The sequence below is a fragment of the Thalassophryne amazonica genome, chromosome 5 (genome assembly GCF_902500255.1).
Source record: "Thalassophryne amazonica chromosome 5, fThaAma1.1, whole genome shotgun sequence".
NCBI lineage: Eukaryota > Metazoa > Chordata > Actinopteri > Batrachoidiformes > Batrachoididae > Thalassophryne > Thalassophryne amazonica.
Genome location: NC_047107.1, coordinates 38,358,614 through 38,371,778, shown reverse-complemented (window position 1 = coordinate 38,371,778; position 13,165 = coordinate 38,358,614). Strand labels below are relative to the sequence as shown.

The following is a 13,165-nucleotide window of genomic DNA, read 5'->3' as shown; positions in this document are numbered from 1 at the left end:
ACCAGCTCCTCCTGACCCCAAAATCTACCTCGCCATCCTTTTGAGATAGCTTGTCCTTTTGAGATATCTTGCTCACAAACAAACATAAAGCATGAGCTCCTTGATAGAGGCAATGAAACAGATCAAATGTATGTAGAGACCACAGCAACACCACACCACTTTCATCAGGTGTGTTATATTGGGCTGTTAAATAGTCAAGTTAAAGTTTCCATAAATTAGCCATTTTTCCCATGAATGAGAACTGGATCCAGAAAACTGACCTTGATGGCAGATTGATCCTAACCAAAATCAAATCACTTCTTCGTATTCATCAGCTCAATGTGTCTGCCAAGTTTGGCACATATTGGTTTAGGTGTTCTCAAGATACGAGGTCTGTTAGAAAAGTATCGGACCTTTTTATTTTTTGCAAAAACCTGATGGATTGAATCACGTGTGCTTGCATGAGCAAACCTTGAACCTTCGTGCGCATGCGTGAACTTTTTCACGCCTGTCGATTGCGTCATTTCCTGGTAAGCAGCCTTTGTGTGGGACGTGTGCTGTGTGCTTGGTGGATTTCATTTCAAGGAAAAGACGGAACGACTGGAAGCAGCGCCACATCAAATTTTGCCAGAAACTGGGCGACAGCCAGGTGGAAACCATTCGGATGATTCAGACGGCTTTCGGTGACGATGCTATGGGCATCACACAGATTAAGGAGCGGTACAACCGGTTTAAAGACGTCCGCACAACGGTGGAGAGCGAGCCACGCTCCGGTCGGCTATCAACATGCTGAAATGACCGGATCATTTCCAAAGTAAACGCTATGGTGATGCGGGACTGTCGTGTGACTAGCCGAGAAATTGCAGAAGAGGTGGACATCAGCACTTTTTCGGTACATTCCACTGTGACAGAAGATTTGGCCTTGAAAAGAGTGGCTGTGAAATTCATGCTGCTGCTGACGGCGGCGCAAAGCGCCTTCGTGTTGAAGTCACCTGGCTGTCCGCCCAGAGTTTCTGGCAAAATTTGATGCGGCACTGCTCCAGTCGTTCCGTCTTTTTCCTTGAAATGAAACTCCACCGAGGCGCACAGCACAAATCCACACAAAGGCTGCTTTACCAGAAAATGATGCAATCGACAGGCGTGAAAAAGTTCACACATGCGCACGAAGGTTCAAGGTTGGCTCATGCAAGCACACGTGATTCAAATCCATCAGGTTTTTGCAAAAAATAAAAGGTCCAATACTTTTCTTATAGACCTCGTATACTGCAAAACATCACACAACACAGTTATCACACTTATTGCAGTCGCCAATGCTCAACATACTACAGACCACAATCTGGTGGCTCACGGGCTGCGTGAAGCCCTCGGGCTGCCAGTTTGAAACCTCTCACATCCACATTCCAGTAATTAGGAATATAATACAATAATTAAGAATAACACTTGTGCTGTGTGTAGTACCCTCTCACACATGCATATTCTACCTACAGTTTGAAAACAAAATTAATGTAGTATATTGATTTTTTTTCTCATCTAATTAAAATACGCCACCAAGAAAACAAATGTCATACAATTACTTTCTGAGCTTGTAGGTATCACAGAATATTAAACTCTGTTGGAATATTAAAACTGTATCATCAACTCTCTTGTTATTGAGTTCGGAGCTGAGTGAAATTATAAATTAAGGAGCACAGCTCTCCGGTACACTTAAAGTGTTGGGATTAGTCAGCGAAGTGTATATCAAACGTTTTAAAGTCAGATTTGTGCCAAATCACTTAGCTTGGAGAAGAGATCAAAGTTAGAAAAAAAAAAAAAGAATTCCTTCGTGGTGCGTTTGGGTGTGCTGACAGCTGGCGGACAATCCGCTTCTACCTGTGATGTGTCCAAGAAAAGGCTCTTTTCTGAACTTTCCGCGCCGTATCTCCATTTCAAGAGCAGAGCCGCGGGCCACGGTAGCTCTGGCTGTTTGATTCCTGCAAAACATCGTGTCTCCTTTTCAGGGGGAGTTCACATAAACTCAAGAGCGTAAAGGCAGCACTCGTTTCAAAAACTGCCCAGCTGTCGAGCGCGGGTCCAGGTGGCACACAATTTAAAAAACAAACAACAAAAAAGTCCACAGAGATTCAAACAACCTCCGCGCGTACAGACTCCACTTTCACAACGACTTTTCACTTTCCCAAACACGACTCCCGGTGCGTCCCACAGAGACACCCCAGGCGGCGCGACAAAGGTCTCCATGGAGACCCCTGCCGGCCATGAGCTGCAGTCAAGTCAAATCAAGTCAGCTTTATTGTCATTTCAATACATCACAGACATATTGAGAACTGAAATACCTGATCTCTGTGTACTGACTGAGAGAGAAAAAATAAAACGGGGGGGGGATGAGGAAAGTGCTGTTAAAGCGACAGTGTGGAGGATTCATGAGCGTTTATCAGGAAAAATAGAACACTGAATAATTCCTTCATAGGACCTACATGGGAGCTTATGTTGGACGCCATATTGTACCGCCATGTTGATGCAGGAGTTGAAATGGGACGTTTCACTTTGGCCGGTCTCACCAATTTATGACGCTCGACTGCCAACGCTTTTGGTACAAAACACGATTAGCAGTGTTGGATATGTTACTTTAAAAAACTAGTTATGGGATGGCGCGAGAACACGAAACTTCTGGCAAAGTGGCGAATCCGAAGGCAAGAATTCGTTCTTCCGTGACTGGCCGCATGCTCAGGCTGTATTGATTGTCTATTGATAGGTGGCAGGAGTGATTTGTGGCCGAAGAATATCAACAAGAGTGAAGGGGAAAGTCTACAAGACAGTAGTCAGACCAGCTATGTGTATAGCTTAGAGACGTGGCACAAACAAAAAGACAGGAGTCAGAGCTGAAGATGTGATTCTCTTTAGGAGTGGATGAGGATGGACAGGATGAGGAATGAACATATCAGAGGGACAGCTCAGGTGCAGGTGGGACAGTTTGGAGGCAAAGTCAGAGAGGTGAGATAGATGGACATGTGCAGAGGAGGGACCAGGCGTATATAGGGAGAAGGATGCTGAGGATGGAGCCACCAGACAGGAGGAGAAAATGTAAATTTTTTTATATTTTAGAAAATATAAATATGAGTTATTAAGACAGGCAAAGAATTTGAAAGGAACGAGTGTCTATATAAATGAGCATCTAACAAAAAAAAATGCAGATATTGCTAGGGAAGCAAGACTACTAAGAAAACAGAAACATATTGTTGCTACATGGGTCTGGAATTGTAGGGTGTGGATTAGAGTGAAAGAAGGAACAAACGGTATACAAATCAAAAACATGGAGGACCTTACGAAATACAGACCTGAATAGACAATCAAATATAACATCTGTTGGTAATTGGACCAACAAAAATCAGATCAAACATGGAAACAGAGGATAAAATATATGACATAGACACTAATATTTGATGAAAGTATATTTGACTTAAAAACGATTGGTTGTGAGTATTATACGGTAGAACAGCTGAATAGTGAAAAAATTGCAGAAGATACCCTGTCACTCATACATATAAACAGTCGAAGCTTGTATTGTAAAATGTCACAAATAAAGATTATTTAAATCAGTTTAAAAATAGGTTTAGTATTGTTGCAATCACTGATCTTGGCTTAAAGATGATCTCATGGATGAAGTTCAAATGGAGGGATATGAGCTGTATTTTGTAAACAGAAGATATAAAAAAGGCGGTGGTATTGCTCTGTATACAAAAACAGATCTGATGTGTACAATTGTTGAAGAATGACAATTATGAATGATGTCATAGAATTGTAACAGTGGAACTTGTACATGAAACATCTAAGATATTTTTAATTAGTTGTGTATACAGAGCACCAGATTCTTGTGTTGTGAAATTTTACAGATAAAATAATTGAATATTCCATCAAATTAAAAACAAACGCTTTTATGTGTGGGGACTTTAATATTAACATAGAAAGCTCCAGCTGCCAAAGATTAAGTGATTTTGTGAATACAATGTATAGTTTGGGGTTATTCCCCTTGATAACAAAACCAACCAGAATTACATCGCAAAGTGCAACGGTAATTGATAATATATTTACAAACAGAACAGATGAAATTATCAAGAATGGGATCTTCATGACAGATATTAGCGACCATTTACCAATTTTTTTCAATATTTAAATATAAAAATAGGTACAACAAAAAACTGATATAAACTTTAAAAGAGATAAGTCAGTAAAAGCCTTAGAGGCATTAAAATATGACCTTAAAAATCAAAACTGGGAAGAAGTTTATGTCAGTGATGTTAATGTAGCATATAACTCATTTATGAAAATATTGATGAAATCATACAATAAAAATTGTAAATTAATTGAAATTAGTAAGAAAAGAGGTAAATAAACCATGGCTGACAAAGGGAATAAAAAATGCTTGTGCAAAGAAAAACTATTTATACAGGTGCTTTTTAAAATTGCAAACAAAGGAATCAGAACATAAATACAAAAAATATAAAAATAAACTATTAACAATAATTAGGAAACAAAAAAAAAGATTATTACAGTGAAAAACTAAATAAGAGTAAAGATAATATGAGGGTAACATGGGGAATTATAAAAAGTGTGATTGATAGTGATGGAACGAAAAGAAACTATTCCAAATTACTTGTTAAGGAAAATAAAGAGATATATGATTAAAAGAAGTTGCAAATGGGTTAATGATTATTTTTCAAATGTAGGGTCAAGTCTGGGGGAAATAAACCAATAATAGAAGATAAATTATGTACATTGGTAATACGGTCAATAGTATTTTCCTGGACAATGTGGAAAAAGATTGAAATAAGAAATATTGTAAAAAACTGTGTAAGCAAAAGATCAACTGACCATGAAGATTTAGACATGATGACTGTAAAAAGTATAATAAAAATTGTTATTGAACCATTACTTATATTTGTAATCTGTCTCTGTCAACTGGGGTTTTTCCAGATGAAATGAAAATTGCTAAGGTAGTCCCCATTATATAAAAATGGAGACAAACATAATTTTTCTAATTACAGGCCAGTATCATTGCTTCCACAGTTTTCTAAAATTATGGAAAAAGTTTTTTGTAACAAGATTGGATAAATTTATGGAGAAACATCATATTTTAAATAATGCTCAGTATGGATTCAGAACAAAACATTCGACAGCTATGGCAATTATGGAACTAATAGAGAAAATATCAACAACAATAGATAATAAGGATTATTTTGTAAGTATTTTTATTGACCTGAAAAAGGCTTTTGATGTTATAGACCACTCAAGATTGCTCCACAAGTTACAACAATATGAATAAGAGGTGTTGCACATCAGTGGGTAAAAAGCTACTTAGAAAATAGAAAACAGTTTGTTCAGATAAATAATACCAAATCAGAATTGTGTAACATTATTTATGGAGTACCACAAGGATCGGTACTTGGACCCAAACTGTTTATTTTGTATATCAATGATTTTGTGAATGTATCCAATGTGCTTGGCAGCATTTTATTTGCTGATGATACAACGCTGTTTTACTCTGGATCAGATATACAGGAAGTAGCACAAGTGATAAATACAGAGTTGGAAAAAAGTTAAACATTGGTTTGATATAAACAGATTGTCACTAAATATTAATAAGACAAATTTCATATTGTTTAATGATAGAGCGAAAGAAAATAATGTGTCATTACAAATAGATGAATGGATATACAAAGGGTAAAAGAAATGAAATTTTTAGGAGTCATGATTGATGAAGATCTTACATGGAAGTCACACATAAATTACATAAAGGAAAAATAGCGAAAGCCATTGCTGTTTTGCATAAAGTAAAATATTCATTAAATAGTTATGGTTTATTAACATTGTACAATTCATTGATTGTCCCATATTTAACTTACTGTGTAGAAATCTGGGGATCAACATATACAACCTATATACAACCTTTATTTATTTTGCAGAAAAGAGCTTTAAAAGTGATTAGTAACAGTGGTTTTAGAGATCCATCTAATCCATTGTTTAAGTATAGGGTACTTAAATTTCATGATATTAGTTGATTGAAAATATTACAAACGATGTGTACCAAGTTAATAAAAATACTTTACCAACAAACATCAAAATATGTTTGAAAAAAGAGTAAGTAGTTATAAATTGAACAGGAATAGAAGTCTTTAAAAAACCAAGATTTAGAACCAAAGTAAAGGAAAGGAGTATTGCAGTAAATGGTGTCAAATTATGGAACAATCTTAATAAAGAAATTAAAGAATTAAGGTCACTTAAATTATTTAAAAAACATATTAAATTAGATGTATAAGTAAGTATGAAACTATGAGTAAGTCAGTGGGCTGCAAGAAAGTAAAAAAAAAAAACAGTAAACTGTTAATAATGTTTGGAGTGTCTTAAGTTTAACTATACCTGTCAGTGATGTAATCTATTAATTAATAGTCATAATTATGAAATGGGTCAGTGGTATGTTGACAAGTTAAAGAAATGCAATCTGTTAAATAATGTTGACTATGATGCTGTATATTGAAGATTGTATTGTTAAAAGGGGCAGAAATCATAAGACTTGTTCTTCTTTCTGCTCCTTTTCATTCCTGGTATTGTGGTGCTTTTGTTTTTTGCTTTTCTGTTTTTCTTTTAAATGAATGAAATAAATATTAAAAAGAAAAAAAAAAGAAAGAAGAGCCAAGAGGAGGTTTATGGATGTGGTGAGGGAGGACATGCAGGTGGTTGCTGTGACAGAAGAAGATGCAGAGGACAAGGTGAGATGGAAACAACTGATCTGCTGCGGCGACCCTACCGCGAGCATCTGAAGGAAGAAGAAGCTATGGCCTGATTGATTCGACTATAAATGTCAACAAATAGAAAAATAGCATCACAAGACATCTTAATTACTTGGTACATGATTTAACACCAGTTAATTATTCTTTAACAGTGCTTCAAACCAGTTTGTATATTGCACAGAATAGGTTAAAACAAGATTATCTTAATTTGGTCACATTAAAGTACGTTCAAGGCGACTGGTTGAAAATCATTAAAGCCCAAATTAAAGAATGATCATATGTAAATTAATGCAATTAAAGCCCATCAGAAGATGTTTCAAAGCAGTTAATCCCAATTAAAGCAGAAAAGTAACACATTTAGAATGGTGGAACTAATCAAGTTTGCCTTATTTTCCTAAGAAGTATACTAGAATAATTGGCAATTATGAATCCATCAGCAATATTCACTTTGCTTATTTCAGTACATTACTGGAGGTGGATGTAAGTTTGTTTTTGGATATGACTGTGCATGAAATGCTGTGCAAAAACCAAACAAATGAAAACAAAAATGAATGAGATGAACTTAGATGAAACAAAGACATAACAAAGAGACGGAATGAAGAGAGAGATGAGCAAATCAATGAACAAAGATGAAATGCAGAGATTTGCTAATAAACAGGAATTATACAAGAATTAAAGAGATGACCAAATGGATGATCAGAGATTAAAGAAATCGATGAAATAAAGAGATGAAGGAATTGCCGAACGAGATTAAACAGCTGGAAAAAGACATTAGCAAAGAAGACATAAAAGATGAGGACTGGATGAAGAGATTATCAGATGAAATAGATGTTGAGCAAAAGATGGCATAAAGGTACCAAAAAAGAATGAACAAAGAGATTAGCGAGATGAACAAAATATGAGAGAGATGTAATAAGAGCAATAAGAGATGTACCGTAATAAAGCAAAGAGCAAAATCTGAGAAGTTGCATGAAGTGAGCCATGTTTTTGGAAACAGAACTGCGTGAGTGATGGTCTCCACATCTGATGGGTTTGTGAGTCACATGGCTGCTTCATCATGACAACAGCAGACAAACCAAACATTTGTTGACCTGTTTTACAGTCCCGTGTGATGGCGATTTAGCGGTGAGAATTCCTAATCCTCACTCCTGCAGTGGAAGTTTTAGCAGCTGCAGGCAGCTCTTGTGCTTCCACACCAAGACATTTAATTTACCAAGCTTCTGCGGTGTAGGGACCATGAAGATCCAGCAGGAATGTGAATCAGCTGCTCCCGGACGGCACCAAAAATTCAGCCGACCAGCTGGTGAGTGGAATTCTTAAGCCAGAAGGTCAGTGGGACCAAAGACTGTGACAGTGGCGTGCTGGGACATTAAAATCAGAACAAACTGCAAAAACGATTCCTCTCAAAAGAAGCAAAATAATCTGAAATCTAGTCAAATTGTCTTGTATTAAGCAGAAAAATCTGCCAGTGGGGTAAGAAAAATTTACTAGGTTAGAATTCTTAAAATTAGCAAAATGTCTAGGCACCGAATAATGAAAATGTGCCTTAAAACTAGACAGAAATCTTATTTTAAGATGAGTCTCTGTCTTAAAATAAGGAAAGCAATCTTGTTCCTTTGGTTGGATGATTTGAAATCCATTGTCTTTCCTTGTTACTGGTTAAATACAGCTTGATATTAGCTGGAAAAAAAAAAAAACGAGTGAGATACATTTTCCCAAAATAAGACATTTTTTCTTATGTAAAAAAAAATGCGTGACAAGATTATTTTTCTATTTAGACAAAATTAAGTAAATTTTTCTTTAAAGAAGTTTTTTTTTTTTACTTCCTTATAAAGCTTTTTCCTTTACAAAGAAAAAAATTCAACTCAGTCACAAGTCTTTCTGTTGGTATTTGTGTTCTCACTGTAATTTTCCATGATTCATTCAGTTGACAAGTTGTAACAGAAATACACTGCCTGTGTGCTGAAATACTAAAATGCTTCAATGTCAGAGTGAATTAACAACATGCAACAATGTGTGATGCCAAACAACATCAGTATGAAACACTTCAAACCAATTTATTCAAAAACTAGAGTGCCACACCCACACTTTCCATGTTTAACGCTGAATCACACAAAGTATTTGTGTTTGTGATTCAGTGTTGCCATATGCTTCTGTGCGGCCTTGACATTTGATCAACTCCATTCAAAACTGAACCGCTTTATCTTCGACAAACTGTGTGAGTTCACAGTTATGACCTTGAGCAGTTATGACCTTGACCTTGAGTTTAATCTTGACCTTGAGTTTTGATCTTCATGTGTTGTTATACAACTCCACTGGATGGCTGTTGCCTGGACTGGTTAGTCCAGATAGCAGGATGACTTGAATGGAATATTGATTTTGTCTGACATCACACTGCCTCAGTTGCTACGTCTTAACTGTGATTGATTTTTTTTTTTTTTTTTTGCATACCATGGTGTAGCGTTGCCATAGCTGTAAAACATGTGCACTATAAAATCAAACATATTGTTTCAACTCAAAAATACAATGAAAAAATAATTTGTTCTTCAAAGATACAGTAAATTATAGTTTTAATTTAGAATTTGAAGGCAGCCCTTTCCCTCGTATTTTTAGGTTGAAACATGTTTAATTTTACAGCACACATTTTGTACAGCCTCCCAGAGTACAGAACTCCTAAAGCTGTAGTCACATTAGCTATAACTGTCAGCACGTGACAGAGGCAAAGTGACAACTTAACGTTCATTTACAATCAATCAGAGTGGGCAGTTTGCAGTGACACAAGACACAATTGTTGCTCTGCCGTCAGCTGGGGGGGGGGGCAAAATAGGCCTGAATTCTATTTTTTCAAATACTGAGTGACATGTTATTTTTTTGGAAATACTGAGTGACATGTTGACTGCCAATCAGAGTGAATCAGCATCGAACAAAATAATCCAAAATGGTGGAAAACACTCCAAAATAGCTTATTTCTGTGCAACCCCAATTCCAGTGAAGTTGGGACGTTGTGTAAAATGTAAATAAAACAGAATACAATGATTTGCAAATCCTCTTCAACCTATATTCAATTGAATACATTGTTTACCACTGTGTTACATCACCTTTCCTTCTAACAACACTCAATAAGCGTTTGGGAACTGAGGACACTAATTGTTGAAGCTTTGTAGATGGAATTCTTTCCCATTCTTGCTTGATGTACGACTTCAGCTGTTCGACAGTCCGGGGTGTTGGGAAAGTGTAGTGACATGGACCCACAACAGGGGGCGCAAATGAACGGTCAATAGATGAGCCAAAATATAACAATTTAATGTTGTGAATGTGCACAACGAACATACAGACAATCACAGAATATCATAACAGTCAATACACAGAGGTGACGTGTGGGCAAGCTCGAGGATAGAAGACGTCTGTCCTGAGAAGAGCCGGAACCACACGATTTCTGCCGCCCCAGAACCTGGTGAATACTGGAGCCGCCAAGTCCCGAATTCCCAGGTGATCACCGTCCCCGACTGTCGGATCTGGTACTGCTGGCGAAGAACAAAGACAGTCAAGTGTGGGTGTGTGTACACCCAGTAACAACAACGGTGGGAATGCCACCTCCACCTCTCACTCAACACGTTGCAGTGGTCTCAGAGGAAAAGGAGCGCCGTCATGCACAGCCCCACCAAAACGACCGGTTCTCCTGCAAACACTCACAATCACAGATTTATAAATCTCAAAAAAAGGCTGAGAGTAGTACCTCCTATGAAGTATGATATCTTGGCAACGAGGTGGAGATGACGTCTGGTCTTTATGGAGTGAGATGATGTTGAGTAGATGGGTGACAGCTGTCAAGAGGTAATGAGCGACAGCTGTCACCCCCGGCTGTGTCCATGGCGGCAGCGCCCTCTCATGCCTGAAGCCCGCACTTCAGGCAGGGCGCCCTCTGGTGGTGGGCCAGCAGTACCTCCTCTTCTGGCGGCCCACACAACAGGACCCCCCCCTCAACGGGCGCCTCCTGGCGCCCGACCAGGTTTGGCGGTGTCGGCGGTAGAAGTCGGCCAGGAGGGCTGGATCCAGGATGAAGCTCTCTTCACCCAGGAGCGTTCTTCGGGTCCATACCCTCCCAGTCCACCAAGTACTGGAACCCCCGACCCATCCGACGGACGTCCAGGAGCCGGCTCACCGTCCAAAAGCAGCAGAAATGATAAAAAGCAGCAACAATTTAACAATGCAATTATTCATTCATTCATTTTATATACCTGCTAATCCAACCATGGGTCCTATCCCAACCTATCCCAGCAGTCATAGGGTGAGAGGCGGGGTACACCCTGGACAGGACGCCAGTCTATCACAGGCCACAATATGATTATTTTAACTCCTAATTAACAAATCAACATCAGAAAATAGTATAGAGAAATGATCACAAATGAAAAGAGAATTGATCAAAGAACTTTCTTGACCTTACTCCTCTATCAAAATTTTCTGAATCCATTAAAGCAAGAATCAGCTGAGAAAAATTTACTACTTGGGAAAAGTTCAATAAATATACTTGTTTAAGACGGCTCCTAGTTTTTCCACATCATTGCTAAGCATACAGAATAGAACAGAACAGAATAGAAATTATTGTCATTGGATCAATCATCCAATGTTCAACCAATCATATTTTGCTTCATTGGTCACGTGACACCGAGACCAAATCAAAAAAATAAGACGAAGACGTGGCACATTGCTGAAGGTTAGATGATTGAGACAGGGGTCGAATGCTTATCCCTGCTTTTCCATTTTTTGAGGTTGATTTTTTTTAAGGTTGAAATGTTTTAGGTTGAATTTTTTTTTTAGGTTGAAGTTTTCAAACTTGATGGATTCAACTCTTCCATATAACTGTTAGTTGCAGCCCTGTTGAACAACACCAAGCAGGAACCAATCTATACACCACCTGTGTACACACACACACACACACACACACACACACACACACACACACACACACACACACACACACACACACACACAGTATCCCTTGGCACAGTAAAATAGGTTCTTTGAAAGTGTGTTACCCCGCTTCATTGAGATGCTACAGACTAGTTCTGCAGTGGCCCTGAGAACAATGAAAGAAAGTCCGAGTCTGTGAAAGAGAATCATTGGCACCGACAACAAAGCCAGAAAGACTCTTATACGAGAACCTTCTAGAGCTGATTACAGTTAAGCAAGCAATAATTGCTGTCTTTATCTTGATAGACAGAATAATGAGGCTTAAACAGAGATAAAGACTCATTATTGACTTACTGTAGCTCCACCCACGTATTTTTGTTAGAAGGATAGAACAATTTCGAGTAAACACCAGGCTTAGTCTATGTCGCAACAATAACATGGGTGCAACAGCAAATTTGCTGTTTTTTAATTGATTTAGCAATTCTGTTCTTTGAGTGTCTCCAACTGGTTGAAGAGGTCCGTTCACACAACTTCCTTTTGTTTTGGGTCAGTAGGTCACCATAAAAATAACTGTATGAGTGATTTAAGAAAACTTCCCACATTCAGAGACGTACAATCGGAGACGTGCAATTCGTCTGCTCTCGTTCAAACTTGTTGTCAGTAATTGACTGTATAATTCATTACTTTGAGGCAGTTAAAAAAGAAAAACACTACAAAAATGATGTTTCATAATTACATTGACAGTCCTTTTTCCATAAATGTGCCTAACATCAGTGTGGGCTCAGGTTTATCAAAGTATAAATGCCACAGAAACACTGGGAGAGAATATAGATCCCATAACCTACACTGCTGATGTTGCCATTTTGAATGGCAAAAGAGACGCTGTATCCATTTGCTCAGCACATGACCACACCAACGCTCTCATAATGCAGAGCGCAAACAAAAAAAATCTGCCTCTCTCTAAATACACTGAACACTGAGACAGTAAGTCCAAAAAAAAAAAAAAAGGGGGTCAGTGGCAAATAACACAAATCAAAGTTTGAAACTGAGGGGGGAACTAACTAGTGGAGCTCCTATCCAAATGGGAAAGTGCACATATTCATTCCTCAGAATAGAGACCCGTTTAGGAAATAACTCAAGGTTAAAGAAATCAAGTCCAAAATAGCCAGAGGCTAAATGCACCCACTTTAAAATGCAACGGACCACAATACCTCACACGGATATGTAATCCACTGCTCCACAGGGGTTCATTACCACACAGCACAGATTAAAAAAGCAGAAATTCGTCTGACACTACACTGATGGCAACTTCTGATGAACTCATCAACTTAAGCAAATGATGCATTTCTATTTGTTTATCCAGTGCTGAATCATCACACAAGTTAAGGTGCCTTGGCACTTGCACGAATTTGATCCACGCACTGGTATGGAATCTACTGTGCCAGAAGAAAAAAACTCATTGTAAACCATTGCAAACTGTGCGTGGCTTTGTG

At 38.1% G+C, this 13,165-nt stretch overlaps 1 protein-coding gene across 5 annotated transcripts in view; it reads right to left on the bottom strand.

Annotated features, from left to right (window-relative positions):
* The window catches only part of rtkn (rhotekin), a 318,614-nt gene that overhangs the window by 294,478 nt on the left and 10,971 nt on the right, over positions 1-13,165 (bottom strand). The window contains exon 1 of one of the 5 annotated variants that reach the window (XM_034170028.1): positions 1,849-2,057. The exons of the other annotated variants lie outside the window; for them this stretch is intronic. The gene's annotated coding sequence lies outside the window, so the exon portion shown is untranslated. Of the gene's footprint in view, positions 1-1,848; positions 2,058-13,165 lie in introns of those variants that run through there. 5 annotated transcript variants of the gene reach the window in all.